The 10,317-nt window shown below is 44.5% G+C and overlaps 1 long non-coding RNA gene across 1 annotated transcript; it reads right to left on the bottom strand.

The window, feature by feature from the left end:
* Positions 1 to 6,898: 6,898 nt before the first annotated feature.
* Positions 6,899 to 8,762, bottom strand: LOC120638630. Its single transcript, XR_005660392.1, has 2 exons — positions 8,577 to 8,762; positions 6,899 to 7,351 (listed from the first exon to the last, which is right to left on the bottom strand). It is a non-coding gene; the product is annotated as an uncharacterized LOC120638630 (long non-coding RNA).
* Positions 8,763 to 10,317: the final 1,555 nt, after the last annotated feature.

The raw sequence follows: 10,317 nt of genomic DNA, 5'->3' as shown, positions 1-10,317 counted from the left end.
ACTCTTAATCCCCATTTTACAGATGAGGTAACCCCTGCTGTACTTTCTCAAGAGTTTAGTGTGGTGCTCTGGACCCAGTAGGTGCTCAAAAAATACTATGAATTGGTTGATTATAAAATGACAGTGCTTATCTGTTAGAGTGGGAAGCTTCTTATGGGAAGAAGTTGCCAACTCATTTTCCCAAGTGCTTAGTACAGTGCACCGCACTAAATAGGTGTTCACTAAATACTCTCACCACTCCGACTTTCTGATACCTTGTTCATACCATCACTACCCCATGGAACAATGTGAAACACTCTCAGTGCAGAGATAATTGAGCAAGTACTAAAAATTATTGAAAATTGATCAATCAATGAATCTATCATATTTATTGAGTGCTTTCTTTGTGCAGAGCACTGTACTAAGGACTTGGGAGAGTACAGTCAAACAGAATTAGGAGATGTGTTCCCTGCTCATAATGAGCTTACAGTCTAGAGGGTGAGACCGACATTAGAATCAATAAATAATTTATAATATATAATTTCTTGTGTCAGCCTCCTCTCTGATCTCCCTTCCTCCTGTCTCTCCCCACTCCGGTCTATTCTTCATCCCGCTGCCCGGATCATCTTCCTACAGAAATGCTCTGGGCATGTCACTCCCCTACTCAAAAACCTCCAGTGGTTGCCTATCAACCTTCGCATGAAACAAAAACTTCTCACTCTTGGCTTCAAAGCTGTCCATCACCTTGCCCCCTCCTACCTCCCCTCCCTTCTCTCTTTCTACTGCCCAACCCGTACACTCCGCTCCTCTGCTGCTCACCTCTTCACTGTCCCCCGTTCATGCTTTTCCCTACATTGACCCCGGCCAGCGTCCTACCGCTGTCCTGGAACGCCCTCCCTCCTCACCTCTGCCAAACTAACTCTCTTCCCCTCTTCAAAGCCCTACTGAGAGCTCACCTCCTCCAGGAGGCCTTCCTAGACTGAGCCCCCCTTTCCCTATGCTTCCCCTCCCCTCCGCCCCCCCCCCCACCCTCTACTCTTCCCCCTTCCCCTCCCCTCAGCACTGTGCTCATTTGTATGTATTATTACCCCATTTATTTTGTTAATAAGGTGTATATCTCCTTGATTCCATTTATCTTGATGATGCTCTCTTGTTTTCGTTCTGTTTTGCTTTGCTGTCCGTCTCTCCCGTTTAGTCTGTGAGCCTGCCCTTGGGCAGGGATGATCTCTGTTGCCAAATTGTACATTCCAAGCGCTTAGTACAGTGCTCTGCACATAGTAAGCGCTCAATAAATACTATTGAATGAATGACTGAAGGGCTGTGGGGTTGGGGGGTGGAGCAAATATCAAATGTCCAACATCACAGCTAGAAGTGCAAAGACGAAGCAGAAGCAAGTCAGAGAAAGGAGGGCTTAACTGGGGAAGACCTCTTGGAGAAGGTGTGACCTAATGTGATCAGGGTTCATTGAAAGAAATCCCTAAGGGAAAGACTAGATTCTATCTACATCAGGTTCCTGAACTTCTGACATTTGCAAGGATTACTATCTCATGTTTGGTTCTGATCAAGCCAGGGTGAAGTGAGTGATTTCTGCAGAGTTAGTGGTAGAGGAAAGTTGTCCCATCCTAAGAGAATGAAGATGAGTCTAGGGAATTGTGAGCTGAAATCAAGCCACTTGGTCATCCGCTTCCCTTAAGGAAACAGTGTAACGCATCATGCACTTCCACGTTTGAGTTTACGTAGATCACCGGCGTGGCCCTTCCGAAAACAGAAAAGTAGAATGATTACGTGATGAGGATCATTTCACCGTCAGCACTACGTTTATATGTTCATGGTCAAAAACGTGTAAAAGGGTGGCCAGGAGAGGAGGTGTACGGATCTCATGATCAGAGCTGTCGCGAAAACGTCAGAGCTCCAACTGAGTCATTGTCAGTGCTCTCTCCTCAGTCTCTGACCTTGCCCTCTGCCCAGACTTCACCAAAAATTCCTGAAAAGTTTTAATTTTTAAATGTCACCAAATATCAAGGGCAGGGAGAAGACACGTTTGTATTCCTTGGTTGTTGCTCCACTATATGGGAAAAAAATTAATCTGGAGTCTAATTCCTGAGGGACGGCCAAACTCTCAGAGGCCAGGGGACCAGTGGCTAGAAAATATTGATTACCGGGCATAACCGTTGTGAAGGAACGATGGAGCGTCTTTGAATAATTTTGGAGCAAAGCCCACCGTCTCCAGGAGGGGGAAGAGGTATAATTAAAAAGCTATCAACAGTCTGGGATTGTCAAAAGTACTTTGTCACCTGAAGCACATTCCTTGTAATTATCTTTAAGGCTTTAAGCGAGATCACCATTAACCTCCATGGAAGAAGGGGTGACGATTCTTTCTGGTGTGAGAAATTGTATCATCATGTAAATTAAACCCCGTTAGGCAGTCAAATTGGATTTGGGAAATGATTGAGTATTAAACCTACTCATGTATATTATCCAATGACACAAAGCGGGAGACACTAAGGGGGGGGAAGAATATGTATTTTCCTTCCTTCGGAGAGTCTTAAGATCCCTTAATTGTATAGAATAAGATTATTCATGATAAATATGAATCCCGATCATTATGCAAGGAAATGGAAGATGTATCGGGAATGCGGAAAGGTATTTTTAGCCTTCTTCCAAAGATTTGTTTCAACTCCCAGACAGTACGGAATGAATCAATACTTAAGTAAACCAGAAATAATATAGCAAGCCTATAAAATTACAGTCACCCACTCTTCACGTCTTCAATCAAGTAATTGTTCTAAGCTCACCAGTAGGGGAGATAAATGGATTCTCAGGTGGTATGGCTTAATAGCTCTGACTTTATTATCGGGAGAGAGGAGTTAGAATTGCGAAATCCCAATCAGATACTCCCTGGAGCAAGTGACACCTAGAATTGCATCTCCAGAAGATGAATGTGTATCCTAAAGGTGAACCTCAGATCTGCCGATCAACAGCTAATAATATCGCTGTGTGATTGGTTGATTTTGCCCCGTTAGGTGCATCAAAGTTATCTCTTCCACCATCGGAGTCCTCTTAAATCCTACGGATTTCTACAAGAGGCGTTCCTGTCTTCCGTAGCCAGTTGCAGCTAATTTTCCCCATGCTCCAAATTCATTTCCCCAGCTCCCCCAGAATGCCCAAGAAGACCCAGGTTCTAATCACGGCTCCGTCACTTGTCTGCCGGGTGACCTTTGGCAAGTCACTTCACTTCTCTCTGCCTTAGTTACCTCCTCTGTAAAATGGGGATTAAGAGTGTCGGTCGACGTGGGACGGGGTCTGTGTCCAACCCGATTTTCTTGTATTCCCCCCAGAGCTTAGTACAGTGCCTGGCACTTAGTAAGTATTTAACAAATACCACAATCATTATTATTATTGTTAATCTTACTAACCAGGACATAGACCCTCCAAGCAGACTGTCAGTGCTCTCAGGGCTGGATGGGCCATTTGTACCCAGCACAGTACAGAGTGGCTAGAACACTGCCAAAATGACAATATTCCTCTTTCTATCAAATTGGGGGAGTTTTTAAAGGACCAAAATCCCTCATTTCTACCAGATGTCCTGTGAACTGGGAGGTTGCCATTGGCTCAGTGGAAAGAGCCCGGGCTTTGGAGTCAGAGGTCATGGGTTCGAACCCCGGCTCGGCCACTTGTCAGCTGTGTGACTTTGGGCAAGTCACTTAACATCTCGGTGCCTCAGTTGCCTCATCTGTGAAATGGGGATTAAGACTGTGAGCCCCACGTGGGACGACCTGATTCCCCTGTGTCTACCCCAGCGCTTAGAACAGTGCTCGGCACATAGTAAGCGCTTAACAGATACTAACATTATTATTATGTGTCACATTCTTGACGGGCCAACGCTCGTGTGGGATTTTCCTTGAAACCACACCCGTCTCTTCCATTAGAGTGTAAGGTTCATGTGGGGAGAATATGTGACATGTCTTTGTTTCGTACTTCCCAAGACCTTTCAAAGCACAGCATCCAGTGGATATTCAATTACTGCTTCTTCTCCTCCTCCTACCCCTACCTCAACTATTAATGATCCTACTATTCCCACTACCCCTATTATTAGTGGAGAGCCTGGCACATAGTAAGCACTTCACAAATACCACTGTTACCATTATTATTATTATCACATTGTCTGGCATATTGTAAGCACTTTAGAAATACTATAAAAACTAAACAAATCATCTCAGGATTCAGCTTTCCCGACAGGCAAATGGTGGCAGAAATGGTCTGAGCTGCCCATGTGGCTGGGTTCTGGTGGCACATAAAACTTTTAAAAGCCTCAAAATGCAAAGTAAGACATGCTGATGCGAATGGCAGAAGAATGCAATTAATTTGTACATGAAAGAGAACGTTTTTACTATAGGCCATTAGCCCCTGCAACATCCTAATATATAAGAAGCCAAACATTTGAAACCCTGCCAAACCTATGACAAACAGCTTGTTGCAAAATTCTTTAAAGCTAAACGGGAGGATAATGTTTTCCAAAATAATTTGATTAACCCTTCTCTGCTTCCATTGTAATTAGTAAAAGAATGAATATTAACACAAAACCGCTGGCTGGATTACCAACTCCCCAGCATTAAACCCCAGAGGACCTACTCTAAAGAGCTGCTAAAATTGAAAATAGACCAGAGCAAAACAAACAACAGTTGATTTTTTTTTTTTGTCATGGAAAATTTTCTTTGTTTGTTCAATGCCCCAGTTGAATTTTCTCCTCCGTTGTTGAGGGAAGTATTTAGAAAGTTGGAGGGAGGAGAGCAGAAATAAACAGAAAAATACTTCCAGCCATTTCGATAATGAATTTCTTTCTGGCATTCAAAAAGTAATGTCAGCACAGCCCATTTCAGTCATTCATTCTGCCTCTGGTGTGACTATTTATCCCCCCCTTGTTCATTAATTTGTTGTGATGACGGTAACTCCATCTAGGAGGTAAACAGCCCTCTCCTCTTGAGGGAGAAAGAGTCCAGGCTGAGCTCAAAATGCCCTGTGATTTGACGGGTAGCGTTTGTGATGTATTTTGTCAAGGTCAAATATGAAAGTGCCCCGGAGAAATCAGATAACAATATAAATCAAATTAGGCCCCGTATATTAAAATGAAGAGATTTTGAGGTTGATAAATTATTTTGAACAAAGTGCCGCATTAAAAATGAATGAATTGTGGCAAGGCCCTGGCCATAATTTTATCAATAATTCTGTAATTCCTACTCTTTCTTATTCCACTTTCATTAATCATTCCATGAGTGAAAACATGATTAGTGAGGTCTTCTTAAAGTTTCTAGAACTGCTTCGCAGACCTGGTTTGTCCCTCTCCCCCATTCTATTTGTGAATGACATATCCTTCCATCTCTTCTGTAAAATGATAAAATCTTTTTGGGCTGGGCCTGCGACTCTTACTCACGCTTGGCACAGCGCTTGCCAATAGCAGGGTGGTTGCTCAGTAAAGCACCCTGCAGAGTAGATGCTCGTCCAGTTGTCTGTATATTACGTGCTCAGTACCCGATAGATAGTACAGTGGGGAAGCAGCATAGTGTAGTTCATAGAGCATGGGCCTGGTAGTCAGAAGGTCGTGGGTTCTAATCCCAGATCCACCACTTGTCTGCCATATGGCCTTGAGTAAGTCACTTCATTTCTCCGTGACTCAGTTCCCTCATCTGTAAAATGGGGATTGAGACTGTGAGCCCCACATGGGACAGGTATCGTGCCCAACCTGATTTGCGAGAAGCAGCGTGGCTCAGTGGAAAGAGCACGGGCTTTGGAGTCAGGGCTCATGAGTTCGAATCCCAGCTCTGCCACTTGTCGGCTGTGTGACTGTGGGCAAGTCACTTAACTTCTCCGTGCCTCAGTTCCCTCATCTGTAAAATGGGGATTAAGACTGTGAGCCCCACGTGGGACAACCTGATTACCCTATGTCTACCCCAGCGCTTAGAACAGTGCTCGGCACATAGTAAGCGCTTAACAAACAAATACCAACATTATTATCCACCCCAATGCTTAATACAGTGCCTGACACATAGTATGTGCTTAATAAATACCATTATTATTATTATTATGCCCACAGTAGGTACTCAGGAAACACTACTGATGGGTTGATCGATGTACCGGTCAAATGCAGAAGCCTGGTTGCCTAAAGAATGATGCTTATATGAAATATCAACATGTGACTCTTCTTCCTGTTGAGGAGGCGAATTGTCTAGGGTCAGTGTGGGCCACTGGCATGGGGGCCACTGGGAACAGACCACTGGACTAGGCTGAGAGCCAAGGGGGTGCCCACACACTGATATATCCTGTCCACTTGCCCCTCACTCAGGGTCTCTGGTGTGCTGCCCCATGGGATGCCACCCCTGTTCGCCACCCTATTACACAGACTATCCAGGTCATGCCCACGAGGTCTGTCCTCCCTTCTTTATGCCAACTCAACTCCTCCCTGAGCTCAAAACCCTATGACAAAGCCACCTCCTCCCACAAGTCTGCCCAGGTCGCCCCCACCAGCCTCCAGTCAGCCCCATGCCTTTACTAGCATACATGCATTTATGGACAGCTCTGTATCCCTGAACAAATATGTACATATTTTTAATGGTATTTGTTAAGAGCTTACTGTGTTCCAGGTGCTGGACTCAGCGCTAGGGTAGATACAAGTTAATCAGGTTGGACACAGTCCCTGTCCCACCTGGGGCTCACAGTCTTAATCCCCATTTTACAAAGGAGAAAACAGAGGCACAGAGAAGTTAAGTGATTTCCCAAGGTCACACAGCAGATACGGGGTGGAGCCAGGACTAGAATCCGGTTCCACTGACTCTCAAGCCTTTGCCCTTTCCGCTCCGCCAAACTACTTCTCATCTGCGTGTATACCAGTTTATATAGAGACATGAATTAATTTACATATATATCTGTTACATATATATTTATTCACATGAATATGTATAGTGGGTATATGTATACGTACATATAAATGCATATGTATTCCAGAAAGAGAGAGATTTTTCTAATTTTCTTCTGTGTCTTGGGTTTTGTTTACGCTCCAAACATTTTCATGGTTCCGCCATCTGCGTCGCTTGTGAATTGGGATGTTTGTGTGTCTGTGTTTGCCCGGTGGTCGTCTTGGACTGGCAGATCCCGGAGGAGAGGGGCTGTGGCTCTGGTGATCTCTGCTTCCGGCCATAGTTTTCAGCACTGTGCTGGTCACCCAGGGAATGCTGGGGCAGTGCTGTTGATTGATGGCTAATTAATTGGGCCCCCAGGTGCTCAGCTTCAATATTCCTGTCATCCTCACTGCCTTGGAAAAGGAGTCAGCCCAGTTAAGTGGTTATCGCCGCCATGTTGTTGACTTTGCTCTGTCCAGCTAGTGATTTTGGAGATGAAATCAAGAGTCATTTGTCATCTTTTTCCCCAATCATCATCCTCATCCATGGTATTAATTGAGTGCTAATTAATAAAATCATTATATTTGTGAAGCACTTACTATGTGTCAAGCATTGTTCTGAATACTGGGGTAGATAATACGTAGTCAGGTTGGACACAATCACTGTCCCACACGGAGCTCACAGTCTAATTAGGAGGGAGGTGGATTTAATCCCTATTTTACGGATAAAGTAACAGAAGTACAGAGAATTTAAGTGACTGGCCCAAGGTCACACAGCGGACAAGTGGCACAGCTGCAGGCTACCGTACTAACCGGTGTGAGAGTACAATACAACGGAGTGGGTAGACAAATTCCCTGCCTACAACGAGCTTACAGTCTTGACGGGGAGACAGATGTCGATAAGAACAAATAGCTTATAATATATAATATATAGTTCTGTATATACGTGCTGTGGTGTTGAAGGTGGGGCAAATATCAAGTGCGCAAAGGTCACTTATCCAGGTGCACAGATGAGGCAGAAGGGAGAGGGAGCCGGGGAAAAGAGAGCTTGAATCAGGGAAGACCTCTTGGAGGAAATATGACCTTAATAAGGCTGATAAGGTTTAATAAGGCAGATATGGAGGGGGAAGGACTTCCAGGGCACAGGGAGGAGGTGGGACAGAGGGAGGCGATGCGTTAGACAAGGCTGGGACACAGTGTGTAAATTGGCACTAGAGGAGTGGAGTGTGTGGGCTGGGCTATAGTAGGAGATTAGAGAGGTAAGGTAGGAGGGAGCGAGCTGATTGAGTTAAAGCCAATGATAAGAATAGTAATGACAGCATTTACTACGCTCTTACTCGATTCCAGACATGAGGTTGATACGATATCATCAGATTAGATGCTGTGCTCATCTCAAAGTTTAAAAGGCAAGGGAGAGCGGGTATTTCATTCCCTCTAAACAGAGGAGAAACCTGAGGCCAGAGAGGTTAAGTGATTTGCCCAAGATCACAGAGTGGGCAAGTGGCAAAGTCACATCTAGAACCTGGGTCTCGGGATTTCCGATCCCTCGCTGTCTCCACTAGGTCACGCCGCCTCCCCAGGCAAAGAGATGGAGAACTGATGTGTTCCGTACATGGTCTCTCATCGCCATTGCAGAGGACCACCCGCCTGTCCAATGTGAGCTTTCCCCTCAGGGTCAGAGTTCAAGCCAAATAGCAAACCTCACCCCACAAGGCTCCTGATGTCAGAGGGGAGGGGGTCTGACTTCGGTGCCCATGGACCCCCGATGCTTGGTTCTGCCTCGTTCTCTGAAGTGTGTCCTTGCCTCAGAGAGGCAGCTTAGCTTGTTATGTGAAAATCACCTTCATTTAAAGGAAGTAATCACAGGTTTATATGCGATGTTAAGCAACTGCCTCTCAGCACTGCTAGGCGTGAGACTCTGCAGGAGAATTTGTGCCTAAATGGCTTGGATTATTATTCCATATTGTGACACTCGCAATTGTACATAGCAATCCAAATGGTGAAATTCTGACAGGGATCTCCCCGGATTCCATGATAGACAAAGATCCATCACACCGGAGAGATTTTAAATTGATGGCGGGCTAGCAAGCACCGAAATAAAAGCACTAAGAGCACTTATCCTTATAGACTAATAGCTGCAAATGATTTTATGAATCATTAGTTCGGAGACTCTAGTTCTACTCATTTTTAAAGGCCCTATGTAGATTAATGCTTTTTGTCTGGGATATGAATTTAATAGGTTTCTGAAAACGCTACCATATCTGATGGTGTAGAACAGTTCACTTTTAGTGTCACGAAGTTTTTGGTATTGTAATAAATATGATTGCGATTAATTGGACATTCTTGAGGCAAAGAATGAAAGGCTTTGTTATTGGTTATTTAACAAGCTACCGTGAATGATCCTTTTATGGCGCCAAACAGACCGACTATGGATTCCGAAATAAAATCCTGGAAAATGAATAATTTTAAGCCCTCTGATGATGGCAAACGGCAATTAACTATTATGTCTCAAGTTGCAATCAGTCAAATCAATGTTTTCTCTCCGACTTAGACTGTGAGCCCCATATGGGACAGGAACTGTGTCCGACCTGATTGTCTTGTATTTATCCCAGTGCTTGGAACAGACAGTGTTTGTCACATAAATGTTATACAAATACTGTAAGAATAATAATGATGATAATTATTATTATTTATTGAGCACCTATTCTTTACAGAGGACTGAGCTCTGCCCCTGAAAGATTGCAATAGCTAGTAGACACAATCTCTGCCTTCAAGGAGTTTACAACCTAGTGGGAGTGACAGACGTTAAGGTAAATCAAAGGCAGGAGAACATCCGAGTAAAAAGAACTATACGTATGTGCTGTGGGGAAAGGGGATGGAGTCCTTTGGTCAAAGAGACTCAAGAGCATAGATGATGCAGTAGGGAAAGTAAAAAGGGAGGGAAAATGAGAACTGAATCAGGGATGGCTTCTGGGAGGAGATGTGATTTAAGTAGGGCTTCGGTACTTTCGGTCGAGTTTGGAAGAAGTTATTGAAGGATGGATGAATTTCAGTTCAAAAGTGTCTTGAACTGTTTGATGTTTCAAAGAATTTGAACCTGTACGCCATGGGTAACTTCGAAACAGCTTTGGTCTTTACCTAGACCCTCAGTAGTCAAGATAAATCAGTCAGTTGCCTTAGCGGCCCCAAACCACGCTCACTTCCTTGGAGAAATAGTGGAGAAACTGCGTAAAGTGGTCCATGGCACTGCCACCCTGTGACTCCCATCGAAAGAAACGGGAGCTCTTAGGGAGAATGGGGAGCCTTTAGCTTTGGGATGGTGCTCCACTCTTAGCGGCCGACTAAGCCGACAACCCCTGGCAGAATCCCTGAGGGCAACTGGAATTTAAGAGGATGCTTCCTGTCCGATGTCCGTATCCTTTACGTTGGGAAAGTCAGGTCATGAT

Source organism: Ornithorhynchus anatinus, chromosome 9 (genome assembly GCF_004115215.2).
Source record: "Ornithorhynchus anatinus isolate Pmale09 chromosome 9, mOrnAna1.pri.v4, whole genome shotgun sequence".
Taxonomy (NCBI): Eukaryota; Metazoa; Chordata; class Mammalia; order Monotremata; family Ornithorhynchidae; genus Ornithorhynchus; species Ornithorhynchus anatinus.
The sequence above is the reverse complement of the archived record's forward strand: the minus strand, read 5'-3'. Positions and strand labels throughout refer to the sequence as shown.